Here is a 12518-nt window from a genome sequence, read left to right as displayed (position 1 = left end):
GCAAGTGAAAATATGACACAGTTCTAGGCCACAGAGAGACTGCCACCTAATCGAGATAATAAGCCTGCTTTCTTTTTTTTTTTTTTTTTTCACACACACACACTGTATTTTATTTTTACAAGAGATAAATCGACTGACACCAAGCATTGAATAAGCCTGCTTTCTTTTGTTTTCAGAACAACTCTGCAAAGCCCAGAGGTAGAGGACAGAGACATTTCAAATCCCTCAGAGACAGACTGAGTCTTTACTTTGATTTTTAGAAATGATTTCCAGCAGGCAGATAATGCTGTGACCCAATTACAGGGTATTTTGGAAATAGCAGGCACCTAACTTGGGGGTGGAGCTGGTGGGCGTAGAGGGAAGGGTTACTAAGCAGGCGGTACCACCTGCCTCTCAATCCTGCATGGAATTTTATAAAGAAGGGAGCTGTGACAATCAGGAAGTAATGCAACATCTCCCTTGACCTGCTTCCCGTTTTCTCACCATTCCCAAAATAGACAGAGCTAAGGAACATCATAAATATATTTCTCAGCCCTCTAGGGGGAAGGTTCATTAAAGGCATAAATTTGGGTCCCTGGGAAAAAAAAATGGATGAAAGGCAAAGGAAAGTCCTAGAATCAAGAGGTGGTAACAGTGGAAAATAAAACCCATGGACAAAAAGGAACCAGAGAAACAAAAACAATGGTCAATTCTTACCCCAAAGCATACTGAGAGGCGGTGCCATAAGCTCAGCTGTCCTGGATTCTCCAAACTCAAGCTCTTCAGAGACAAAAGTTAAAGTTTTTGCTTAAAACTAAATATAATAATAGCTGTTAAGGTCTTACTTTATGCCAAGTATTGTTTGTTTGTTTGTTTGTTCTGGGTTTTTTTGTTGTTTTTTTTGGCCACGGCGCATGGCTTACCCCGACCAGGGATTGAATACGGGCCACAGCAGTGAAAGCACCGAAATCCTAACCACTAGACCACCAGGGAACTCCCCCAAGAACTGTCGTAAGCCCTTATCATACCTTACCTCACGAAATCCTCGTAACTACCACATTATGAGGAAACTGAGGCACTGTGTAATTCTGTTGTCCAAGTGTAACTGTGGTGTCCGACATCACATGGCTATGAAATTGCAGAGCAGTACTGGAATCCTAAAAGTCTGGCTGGTAACCACCAAATTCCAACTGCCTCCCCATAGGGCTGTCCTGTGCACACACTGCAAGATATTTAGCACCATCCTGGGCCTCCACCCACTTGATGCCAGCAGTACTTCTTCCACAATCATGACAATCAAAAATGTTTCCAGGGAGTACTGCCAAATGTTCCCCGGAGAGCAAAACTGCCCCCTCTGAGAACCACAGCTACAGAGATTTGAAAGGCCAAATCTCTAGGTCCTTTATAGAAGCAGTGGCAAACCCTAGGTGTTGGATAGAAGAAGCAGGCTACAACACTTCCACTAAGCCAAAGAAAAATGGAAAAGGAGACAGCTGAAGGGTTTTCTGTAGCGGGTTCTGCCATAGTCCTTTGCTACAGCTCCTATAAGGCCTGTAAGGCCTCCCTACTCTCCCCTCCCTCAGAGTCTCACACACATGCCTCTACTGAAGCACCTTATATTGACACTCTGGTACATTCCTTTCTGTCTTCCTGAACTTCCCACTGTACCTGGCGCCAAGTATGTGTTCAATAAACATTTGCTGAACAAAGGCATGGACAAACGAAGCCGAAGATTCTGAGTGTACCCAAATGAATGCATGTCTGTCTGCACTAGTGATCTGGAAAAGGTATAAAAAAATAAAGCTTGGTTATCGGGGAGGATAAGAGGTTCTGCTCAGAATGCAAGGTTGAATCAGTGTTTCCCGAAGTATCTACGCCCCTCTGAGATCACTGTGAGTCCAGACCATGCCTCAGTTCTACTCAAAAATTCAGTTGTATTTGTTCACTCAAGAATGAATCAACTCAAGAAACCTAACTCGTAAGGAAATTCTATTTATTCATAACTTCCACTGATACAGAGTACTGCCCAGCAAATCAAGACACTCAATGTGGCAGGTCTGCCGGCTGACTCTACTGCCCAGGACAAAGGTCTACTTGGGAAACCAAATGAAGATCAGAAGGTAAGAACAAAGCCATCAAGCAGGAGCTTGATGCTCCCGGAAAGGGGTACCCACCATCCTCTCTCTAGCAGCCAGAAGTCTCAAGTGAGCCTCAGGGCTGCTGAAGAGGCCCTGAAATCCTCACGTCAACTTTCTGAAGTCATCAAAGGCCTCTGTCACCCCAACACTGCCTCATGATTGGCATGTGACAACTAATCAGATTCTGGTGTATTTTATTTACAACAGAAATATCCTAGACTGGAATCTGCCCAGAGAGATTCAACACAGCAACCCTTAGTTTCAGACATATTTAGAAATTATATTTGGATTTTCCAACTATTCAATTTGTGTTCAGAGGAAAGAAATGCACATGGGGGCCATACTCTGGAGGCAACAGCTCCACCACTAAGCATGCAGATTTAGGTTAACGGGATTTTGAAAATGGACAAAAGGAGAAATTTTCACCTTCTCCCAAAGGCTGAATCTAGGAAAGTTTCATGTTGTGGTGGAAATAACAATACAGGCTTTGTTTAGGGCCTGGGTGAGTCCTTTAATGTTTCTGAACCAGAGTTTCCTCACCTATAAAAAGGGGAAAAAAAAGAGGGTACCCCAAAAGACAAAGTGAAATGTTTCCTGTATAGCACCAGGCAGAGGTGGCCCTTAATTAATAAATGTTATTTCTTCACCTTGTCAGTTCCTCAGCAACCCATAGACTCCTCTGTGTTGATTACAGTTCCAAGGCAAGCATCACTGTTCACTGTGCAGCCTTTAGTGAAAAGGACCTCAGTTTCCTTATCTCTAAAATAGGAATAGCACTACAGTATTTTGTAAGAATTAAATAGGGTAACAGCTGTAAAGCTCTTTGCACAAAGAGATCCACTATTAATAATATATTATTATTACGACCAGTGAGATCCAGATATTACTAAGCACAGATTTTTAAAGTATTATCTGAAAATACATTACCTATTTTCTTAAGCTACTATTTAAAACTCAAAAATAATTTGGGTTTTTTTTTTTTTTCCTCTCCTCCCACCCACTAACAGCAACTCAAACTAAAGGTGAATAATACCAATTCCATGAGCAAATTATTCTTAAACTTCCTCTAGTGACTTATCAAGGCTCACCCTGGAGAGCATGGCACTGCAGAGATCCAAACCAAGCCGGCTATAACACAACTCCCGGTTCTATGGCTGTAACTCCATCAGCATTTCCTAGAATCACCAATCCTGAATTGCTAAAGCATGCTGTTTGGGCAAAAAGAGGCCTGCATGCAAAGAAACAAAAACCAAGATCTGTCATTTTGTAGCCCAGCCTGCTAAAATTCACATTTCAGTCCCTTGTCCTTCCTGCTCTCTCAGAACCTTGTCTTTCATCTTGGCGTTTTCCTTGTCATTCTTGGGCTATAATTCAAAAATACTCGCTGGTTCCCAGAGCACTTTCAAAATTAGCTTCTTCTCAGCTCCTAGGACCTTGGGTCCGTACCAGTGACTCCACATTCCTGGAAGGCCTGGAGGCGCCATCAGCCCACCCAGAAGCTCCAGTTTGGCCGGGCCTCCACTATTCAACTTGATCCTGAGGGCAGAGCTCCCTACATCTCAGGCCCAGATTCCCAGACTTATCAATTTCATGGACCATTAAGCTGCCAAATAAAAATATTCCCATCAATTTGTAAAAGAAATCTTACCCCCATATCCGAATGATATAATCTCAGAGAAAAGGACACATCTAATTTGAACACATTATGAAATATTCACTACATCGTCATCATCATCACTTGGATAAGGAGAGTGGAAACCTCACCAACAGACAACAGCCCAAGCACTGTGATGTGCACATAGTAGACACTCAGTTACTTTTATATTGTGTAGAAACTAAGCTCTGATTCATAGGGCAGCGATTTGGGAAACGCTGCATTCCATACCACCGGTAATGCCAAGTCTTCCTTCTTCAACAACAGCGTTTCCCTTCACTCTCTGGAGCTCTGCAAGTTCTCCCCAACCTTGTCCTCCAAAGCACACACTTCTCCTAGCTCAGTTCCAAAAGTGCATTCGTTTTAGTCAACTTGTAAGGTAAAAATCAAAACAAACCATTCTGCCTCCTACTCCAAGCATTCCTGAAGCATACTTTCCAGGAGAGTTACACTGCAAAAACCTGTTATCGCCTAGCAGACAAAATTTTGCAAGATTTTCACAAGAGGCAAAGGATAGAATGGTTTGCTTTATTTACAATGACCAAATCATTCACAAACAATAAAGAAAAACCTTAATCCATAATCCCATACCGTTCATTTTTCCCATGTTCTCTTTCCATAGCTGTCCATATGAATCTGCACATTTTATACACCAATAAATGATACATTGTGACTTTTTTCCTGCTTGTAAAAGTAATGCCTGCCCTAGCATTTGTTCAATGCTTAGAAGACTAGGTAGGATTCAAATATTATGGAAATACGGTTATGTACAGAGGGAATGTCTCCTGTAACTCTACACCCAATGGCCTCTGATACCTTTAAACCGATCAAGGCTTCTTACTTCTTGCCGAGTTGCGATGACTTGACTTTCTAGCCTCCATGTCCCTCCTCTCTTCCAGCTCTCACCTGGTGTTCGCAGTTACTTCCCCGCTCCTACCACGGGCCCAGCAACACTGGAGCCTAGTTATGACCAGAAGCTCTAGACTTACTGTCTATTTATTATCACTTATTTAAACGCTGACAACTCTGGCTTCTCTTCACCTGCCTCACTTGAACGTTAATGAGGCTGAGTTTTGTGACCATCTTAAAAGCAAAGTACACTACAAACACCAGGTTTCCTTTGCTCTCTGCCCCATCATCATAGCTTGCCAAAAGAAAAGTTCACGTAGCTGCATTCCGACAGCCATCACTCCTGCTACTACGGCAGCAGACCAATACAGCACCTGCTCAATACAGCGATGGTGCTAACATGAACTGATAATGATAATTTTATTCCAGAGACCAAGGGCTGCAATTCTGATCAACAGCTGAATCGACAGGACAGGGACATGGGAAAAGTTTGTCCAAATTTCACATGGGTGGGCCCGGCAACCAAGGTACAGGGCAGCCTCCTCTACAGCCCCAGAGGAGACTTACTCCTTGGATTACCTGCATGCCCAAGAGCAGAGTGTCTCCTCAGAAGATGTTATAAAACAGTTTCAAATATCTACGGCGCTCTACCCAAATCTAATCATTACCTTATCTCCTACCTAAACCTGGCAGCGCTGCAAAGAGTTAATGTTATGACAACCATCCTTTGACAAATAAAAACCAGAACAGACGTAGGAATTGGCCAAAAAAAGGAAGGGCATTCCACAAAGCAGGACAGGCCAGACTTAGTGAAACAAAATCGGCTTCATCTAAGGTTTTATCTATAGTCCCCCTTTCCAAATGGATGCATCACAGGCCCCTGGGCTGGGACATGAAGGCTCAACAGACACCCAGAGGGTGCTTTCTACTGTTACACTCTCATTTTACAGATGGGAAAACTGAGATCCAAAGAAGTGAACTGACTTTCCCAAGGTCACACAGTAAATTTAAGTAGTGGACGACCCTGGCCCAGAAGGCAAGTCTTGGGAGGCCCTGGTTGCTGGTCTTTTCGTCAAATCCCACCAGACCCTTTATTATGGAGAATCTGTCACTCTGCCTTTGACAAACTAACTATTTCAACTGAAAGAAACACCATCAACACATATCAACATGCAGAATATGCACTAATAACAAATAAAATTAAAATGGGTAATCTGGGCTTATCTTCCTTACATTTATTTGTTGGTAGTACAACATTGTTGAAAATAAATGAACATAAAACAGTTTTTAAACCTGGATTGAGGCTTCTTAAAAACATTCAAATCATTTTGAAGACATGCTGTTCCAATCAAGTCTAATTCTAAATAACAAATATGTTTTACAAGAGAATGCTTATTGAATAATAATGAAAACAGTTGAAGATAGTCTCATATAAAATAAACCTTTGAAGTTCTATTGCTGTACAAGCAAAGGACTGTCCACATCCTCAGAGGGACTTTCTTGGGAAGCTGACGTTTATGTCAAAGATGCTGACACGTAAGATATGTACGAAGCTCAATATCAGACTTGACACATAGTAAATAATGAACAAATGGTATTTTCCTTAACTTGGGATAGGAAAATAAGCATCACCCACATAAGTAGTAATATCTTCTTACAATACTAAAAGTCTATCCTGTGCCCCTGGAAAATTTAAGGGGTTATATCATCAGGGTACTGAATATTTTAAAAGCATAACTGAAGAAGGTATAGAGAGACAACATTCCATTTCTCTCAAAAGACAAATTTAGATATCCTGAAATGACGGTAATTAACATAACACTGTTCTAGTACAATGGCAAGACTTTCAGTATTAATTCCTGCTGTAACAGAAAAGAGAGGGAAAAAAAAGAAAGAATCTGATGTTTGTTGTTGTTTCTCTGGTGGCAGAAAAAAAAAAGGTCATCAAAAAGTTGAAACATGACATAAAAAGAGTTAAGTTTTAAAATATTTTATCTTTGTACACGTGGATTCTTGCACTATTTAGTAGACTTTTCCTAAATGATTCTGTAGTCAGTATTCTTATTACTCCAGTTAACTGTAAAAAGCCAGTCTTTCACACTTTAGCTTGAGTTTTTCCACTACCACTTTATAAAAGTTTCAGAAAAGGGGACCATGCTGGCTCCCTGCAGATGAATTACTTAGTTAAAAGTATCCTTTTGAAGACAGAATGAAAAAAGTAAACACCTTCCCTAGAAAAGGATCTCAACTTTAGAGTTCTTTCTCAAAGGCCCTGAGCAAATATCTAGACCAAGCCCAGCCTAGGAAGACCCTGAGTGATTTTTCGAGGTTATATAGTAAGCCGATGACCAAAGGACAGCTATAGAAACCTTGCATCTGTTTTCCCCAGGTGTTCTGACTACCGGACCATTGTACTCTACTGCCACCTGTGTTCTCTCAGCATTTCCCCCAGCGCGGACGTTCCTCATTCTCCTGACAAATGTCATCCTTTCAAAACAGTTCCATTTCTATGACTGTGCAAGTTACGATAAACAACTGTTGAACAAATAACTGCTTTCAAGTTACAAACTGAAAACACAACAAAGCGGCTTCATAAAGAAATCCCCCTTCCTGAAAGGCCATCTACCCGAATTCAGATATTCTTAATTATCATGGCCATTTAAGGACAAGATTTGAAGTATAAATCCATGACAAGAAAAATAAACCAAAGACTTAAGAGAACCAAATCCAGAATAACGGGTCAGGATGCCACTGCTTGCTTTTTAAATCAGTGAAATATTAAAACAAATGACAAACCAATGCCAACCTCACAAAGTTTCTTCATTTCTTGGAATTCAAACACCACTGCTGGCATCATTTTATGATAATCCTTTAGGTATTTTACCTAAGTCATCAGGCGCAATGTAAAGCCAGTGATTGAGGGACTTCTAAAAAACCTGCGCCCAATCTTGTCTGAGCTTCCGACACTGACCTTATTCTCCTCTCAGTGTTGGTCCTCCCCAACCACTCCATCCATCCAAAACCGTCTGGGACAGTCATGGCTCTAAACAGCGCTGAACTTGACTACAAAACGGCCACAACTCTAAATCTGGTTTCTTTAATGTATGATTTTTTAAATCCAGGTCCCACGGTCCTTCGGCCCTTGGCCCCTGACCCCTCAGTTCTAGACCTCTCCGCCGACATCAAGACCACCTTTCATTGTTTCTATGGGACTCCGCACCCCTCCCTCCGTCCAGCAATCTTTTTCATCGCACAAATGTCATTTCTAGCGTTCAACCCTCCATTCCGCCCGGCGGGCAGCAGAGGGGATTTCAGGACCAGCTTCCCTGATTCGGTCCCCTTCGCACAGCCATTTTCTAGTTAAAACGCTCCCTGCCTCCGAGGGGGAAATGAACTTTTCCCCCTTTGAATCCCCTATAAGCCAGCTCGGTCTTCAACTCCCCGGCAGGAGCGCGCTGCCGCACGGGGAGAGCCCAGCCGCACAGAGGAGGCCGGTGCCAGGGCAAGGGGGTGTGCGCTCTTCCCCGCCGGCGCCCACCCTCACTTTTCCCCTCCGCAGCCCCCGCCTGGCGCACCCCCTCCAACCCTGTCTCCCCCGCCCCAGGCCCTGCAAAGCCCCGGCTGCCGATGGAAAGAGGGCGCCGAGAAGCCAGAGGGATGGAGTCAAGGAGTGAGCCCGCGGGCGCCGTGCCACCCAGCCCTGCGGCGCGGGCGCAGGGCGCACGGGACTCCGCAGCAGACGCCCGCTGCAGATGCGGTGGCAGCTGCTGCAGCTGTGGCTGCGGCTGGGAGAGCGGCAGTGGCCGCGTAGCCCTCGGGGCCGGGAGGAGAGGAGCAGCCGCCCCGGCTACGCGCAGCCACTCGCCGCAAGCTGCTGCCGCTGCCCAGGTCTCTCACCAGTACTCCCGGGCCGCCCCCGGGGTCGAGAGCAAAAGCAAGGAAGAAAGCGAGGCTCACCCGCGGTGCGCGCGGCGCTCGCCTCGGCTCCGGCGCCCGGCAGCTCTGCTCCAGTCTCGCCCTGCCGGGAGCGCCAGGATCAGCTGCGGGTACAGCGCACGAGCTTCCTACTTGAGACCAGGACTAGCTTTGGCCACTGAGCATGCCCAGTTCCGCTCCATGAGTCCCGCGCAGAGAGCGGCGCCGGCGAGATTCCACTTCTCCGGGCTTTGGCGGCGGCTGCGCGGAGAGGCTGGAGGGGCCCGACCGGGCGGGGGCGGATCCCGAGAAAGGCGGGGCCGGGGGCGGGGGCCTGGAAGGAGGGGGCGGGCCGCGCTCCTAGAGCGACCCCTGCAGGCAGAGGCTTTGGGGCCTCTCGAACTCGCGCTCCCCTTATCATCTGAGAAGATAGCAGGGAGGCAATGCGGGCCAGAGTGTCGAGACCCAAAGCGATGCATCCCGGTATGATAACCCCTCCATGAGGCTCGGCGTCTGTCTGCACCAAAAGGTAACCTTATCCCTGGCTAGTCTTTTCTCCCACATGTCTGCATTCCCTTATAACAGGAAAATGTCCTCAGATGAGAGCTGCCCACGCCCATCCAGCTGCAACTTGTAGGCGAGATCTTCTCCTTCCTTTTGTCTCCTTATCTAGAACCCCAGGCATATCACACACACACACACACACACACACACACACACACACCATTTCTTGATGTGAAAATCACAGCAAGATCGCCTCAAGGAAGAAACACACCTGCAGGAGGGGGGAAACATAATTTCCTTTTCACCTCTAGGAATATTAACTAAATTTTAACAAATTTAAACAGACAAGCAAGGTCCTGATAAGAATGGACACTCAATAGGTAGTAATCAGTGCTCTGCCCCAGACACTGTGAATAACGTCCCCAAAGCATCATTGGGGTTGCTCTTCACCGATGCGGTGGTCAAAGTTGAGCCTGCGTCAGAATCGCCTGGAGGGTTTTTGGAAACAGATTGCTGGACAGAGTCTCTGAATGGGTAGGTCTGTGATGCGGCCCAAGCATCTGCACATCTAACAACTTTCCGGGTGATGCTGGTGCTGCTGGTCTGAGGACCACACTTGGAGAACCACTGCTCTACACACAGCCTTACCTACTATCTCCTTCAGGAGGATTGTGCTAAAAGTAATTTAATAGTAACTACAAAGTAATGGCCCCTCCTCACTCATCCTCTTGCCAAACCTCCAGAATGCACTCCTTCCTCAAACAGCAAACTCACACCCCACCGGTCCTTATTCTTCATGAGAGGACTCGATGCAGTTGGGGCCGGCATGACGTTTTTCCTTCGACATCATGAATTTATTGAGGACGCACAAGATCTTATGGTTAGCCTGGGGATAGCAGTGAATAAAAAAAAGCCTAGACCCCTGCTTTCATAGAGCTTAGTCCAGCGAGGTGGTCAGAAATCCATTAAATAATCACTCAAAAATGTCATTTCAAACATGAAGAGTGTTAGGAGGGAAATCTACTAGGTGTGTATAGGTGTATAATGGAACCCTGACGCACACTCGAGTGGGGTTGGAAGGAATGAGTGGTAGGGGAAAGCTGCCTTGTGGAAGAGGGGTTTCTGGCATTTGCACCCCCAAACCTCTGCCACGAACAATTTCCCTCAGACCAATCTGGAGGCCAACAATCACGTCACTTCTTCCGCAACGCAAAAACAATATTGCCACTGAGAAATCCCTATAAATCCATGAAAGTGCCCATCCTTGGGGCTGAGTCTCTGCACCCCAAGATCCGCCTATGGAGTTCGTGCACCACGGATAGTTGGGGGCCGCAGTTTAACCTACTTTGGGAAAATGCAGACTCTTAACTGTAACGCCTTTTAGTTCTAGCCTATGTCCTTCAGGCCTAGAGAGGCGAGGAAATTAGCCCAAGACCAGCCCTCCCGTCAGCAGCAGAGACGGGACCCGCCACCAGCCTTCCAGGCAGCTCCTCTTTCCGCAGGTACTCTATTCCCTCGGACTCCACAGCTCCCCAGGAGTCCGGCCCCGCCATCCCCACTCTCGGGGGTCCGGGGCAGTAAACGACGCCCGCCCCTCCAGGCTTGATCTCCTCGGGACCGGGAGGAAAACCCGCAGTGGAGTCCTCGGCGGCGGGGCGGGGCGGAGCGACGCGCGCAGGCGCAGTGGCCGCCAGGTTGGGCAGAGGAGGCGCCGAGCTCCACACCTGATGCAATCAGCCTTCCGGAAACGGGCCCGGCGGCCGCGCTCACGCAGGAAACGCTCCTGCGCCCTCTCCCGGCCGCTGCGCCACCCGCCTGCCTAGCGAGCCTCCTCGCCGCTCGACTTCGCCCCGGGCGGAGGGCGACGTTCGGCGACCCCCAGGGGACCCGCAGGAGGAGTTGGGAAGTCACCGCCAGAAAAAGCAAAATCCCTGGCTGCCCCTAATAGTGACGTGGAAACGGCCACAGAACGTTCCGTGGCTGCAGGAGGAAATTCCCTTAATGATGTATTATTTCCAGAGAGGATGGGGTTGGGGGGAGCTTTTAACCTTCCTTGCTTGCTTGCTTCCTTCTTCCGCCTCCCGACACACATTTTCTTTCTCCCTCACGGAAAGGAACGTTTACAGTCATAGCCGTTTTCAGGCAGTATGGAGAGGACTCCTGGGCCCCCTCCCCCTCCCCCCGCGCTGCTACATAAGTAACAGCACGTTAGCTCTGCTGCCTAGAGCCTCCCACCACGCATTTTACAAATAAGTCATTGGTTTCTCTGTACCTCATCATTTCGGTTTACAAAGAAAATCATTTTTCGTTTCACCACCTCATGCAATTTTGATATCTATTGTGGGTTTTTTTCCCGTCATGCCGACTCATCCATGAATTGTTTTCCAAGGAAATGAAATATTCCAAGAGCATGTTTATAAAAGCATGGAAGTAAAAATTACCTGTGTACGTCTTTTGAGACCAAAGGGGGAAAGAAAAGGCAGATTCAAGGGATTTTAGTTGGAAGGATACTTAGGAGATCATTCTAGAATCAAGTCTGGATCAACTCTTAGATGCTGCAGAGGACCTGTGGCCCAAAGAGGTGAATGGCTTTTCCTCAACAGACAACTCAGCAGAAGTGGCACTTGAACACAGATTTCTTGACATCCCAATCTAATGAAAAGATACATTTGTTATTTGCATAAACACTATACAAAGTGCAAGACTACATCACAATGCTTTCAGTCCAAAGGTTACCAAGTACAAAATCGATGGCAACAAAAGAGATCCTATTACTTGTTCCTACTTCTGAAGTCATTAGTCTTTAAAGAGTACTTGATTTATCCAACCACTATACAACCTATACAACTACTTCTAAGATAATCAGAGACTAGGCATTAAATATCTTAATTACAGCGGTACGACATTCTTCAGAACTTCCAGACATCAAGAAATCTTTTGAGTCAACATTTAGAGCTTCTAGTATTTTTGCATGATCATGTGGTGTATGAACTGAGGTTAAACTAAGGGAATTTTAATGATCACAACAAAATATCAGGGTTAAGATTTTCCACTGTACTGATTTAAAGTACTTTATCAAAACAGAAATCAAAGTGAAATACAAAAATAACTGCAAACAAGAATTTTCAGAACCCTACCCACCTTTTTATCTTGATGAATGTGTATTTCTTTTTTGGAATGTTCTGACATTTAGAGATCTGGGAGAATACCTTCACTTATGCAAAAACAGAGTCAAGTAAATGTCAAAACACAGAGGTGCAAAGTGCAAACATTACAATAAGGTACTATTTACAGAATAGCCAGCCTGTAGTGGGTGCTAAGCCAGTACCAGATACTGGCTAAGCGTTTTACATAGGTTATTTAACTTAATCTTCACAATTACTCTGTGAGTTAGGTACTATTGTTATCCCTATGTTACAGGTAGTAAAAGTGAAGTTTGAGAATGTGAAGTAATTTAACTCAAGGCACAACAAACCGGT

General features: G+C 45.7%; 1 protein-coding gene across 14 annotated transcripts in view; it reads right to left on the bottom strand.

The window, feature by feature from the left end:
- APBB2 (amyloid beta precursor protein binding family B member 2) overlaps nucleotides 1-8768 on the bottom strand; it is a 364010-nt gene extending 355242 nt beyond the window's left edge. For 10 of the 14 annotated variants that reach the window (XM_059923120.1, XM_059923116.1, XM_059923128.1 and 7 more), the window contains exon 1: nucleotides 8578-8766. The gene's annotated coding sequence lies outside the window, so the exon portion shown is untranslated. Of the gene's footprint in view, nucleotides 1-8577 lie in introns of all 14 variants that reach the window. The other 4 variants (XM_059923127.1, XM_059923130.1, XM_059923126.1 and 1 more) reach the window with 2 other exon arrangements.
- Nucleotides 8769-12518: the final 3750 nt, after the last annotated feature.

This window comes from Balaenoptera ricei, chromosome 5 (genome assembly GCF_028023285.1).
Source record: "Balaenoptera ricei isolate mBalRic1 chromosome 5, mBalRic1.hap2, whole genome shotgun sequence".
NCBI classification, from domain to species: Eukaryota; Metazoa; Chordata; class Mammalia; order Artiodactyla; family Balaenopteridae; genus Balaenoptera; species Balaenoptera ricei.
This window is presented reverse-complemented; position numbering and strand designations above follow the sequence as displayed.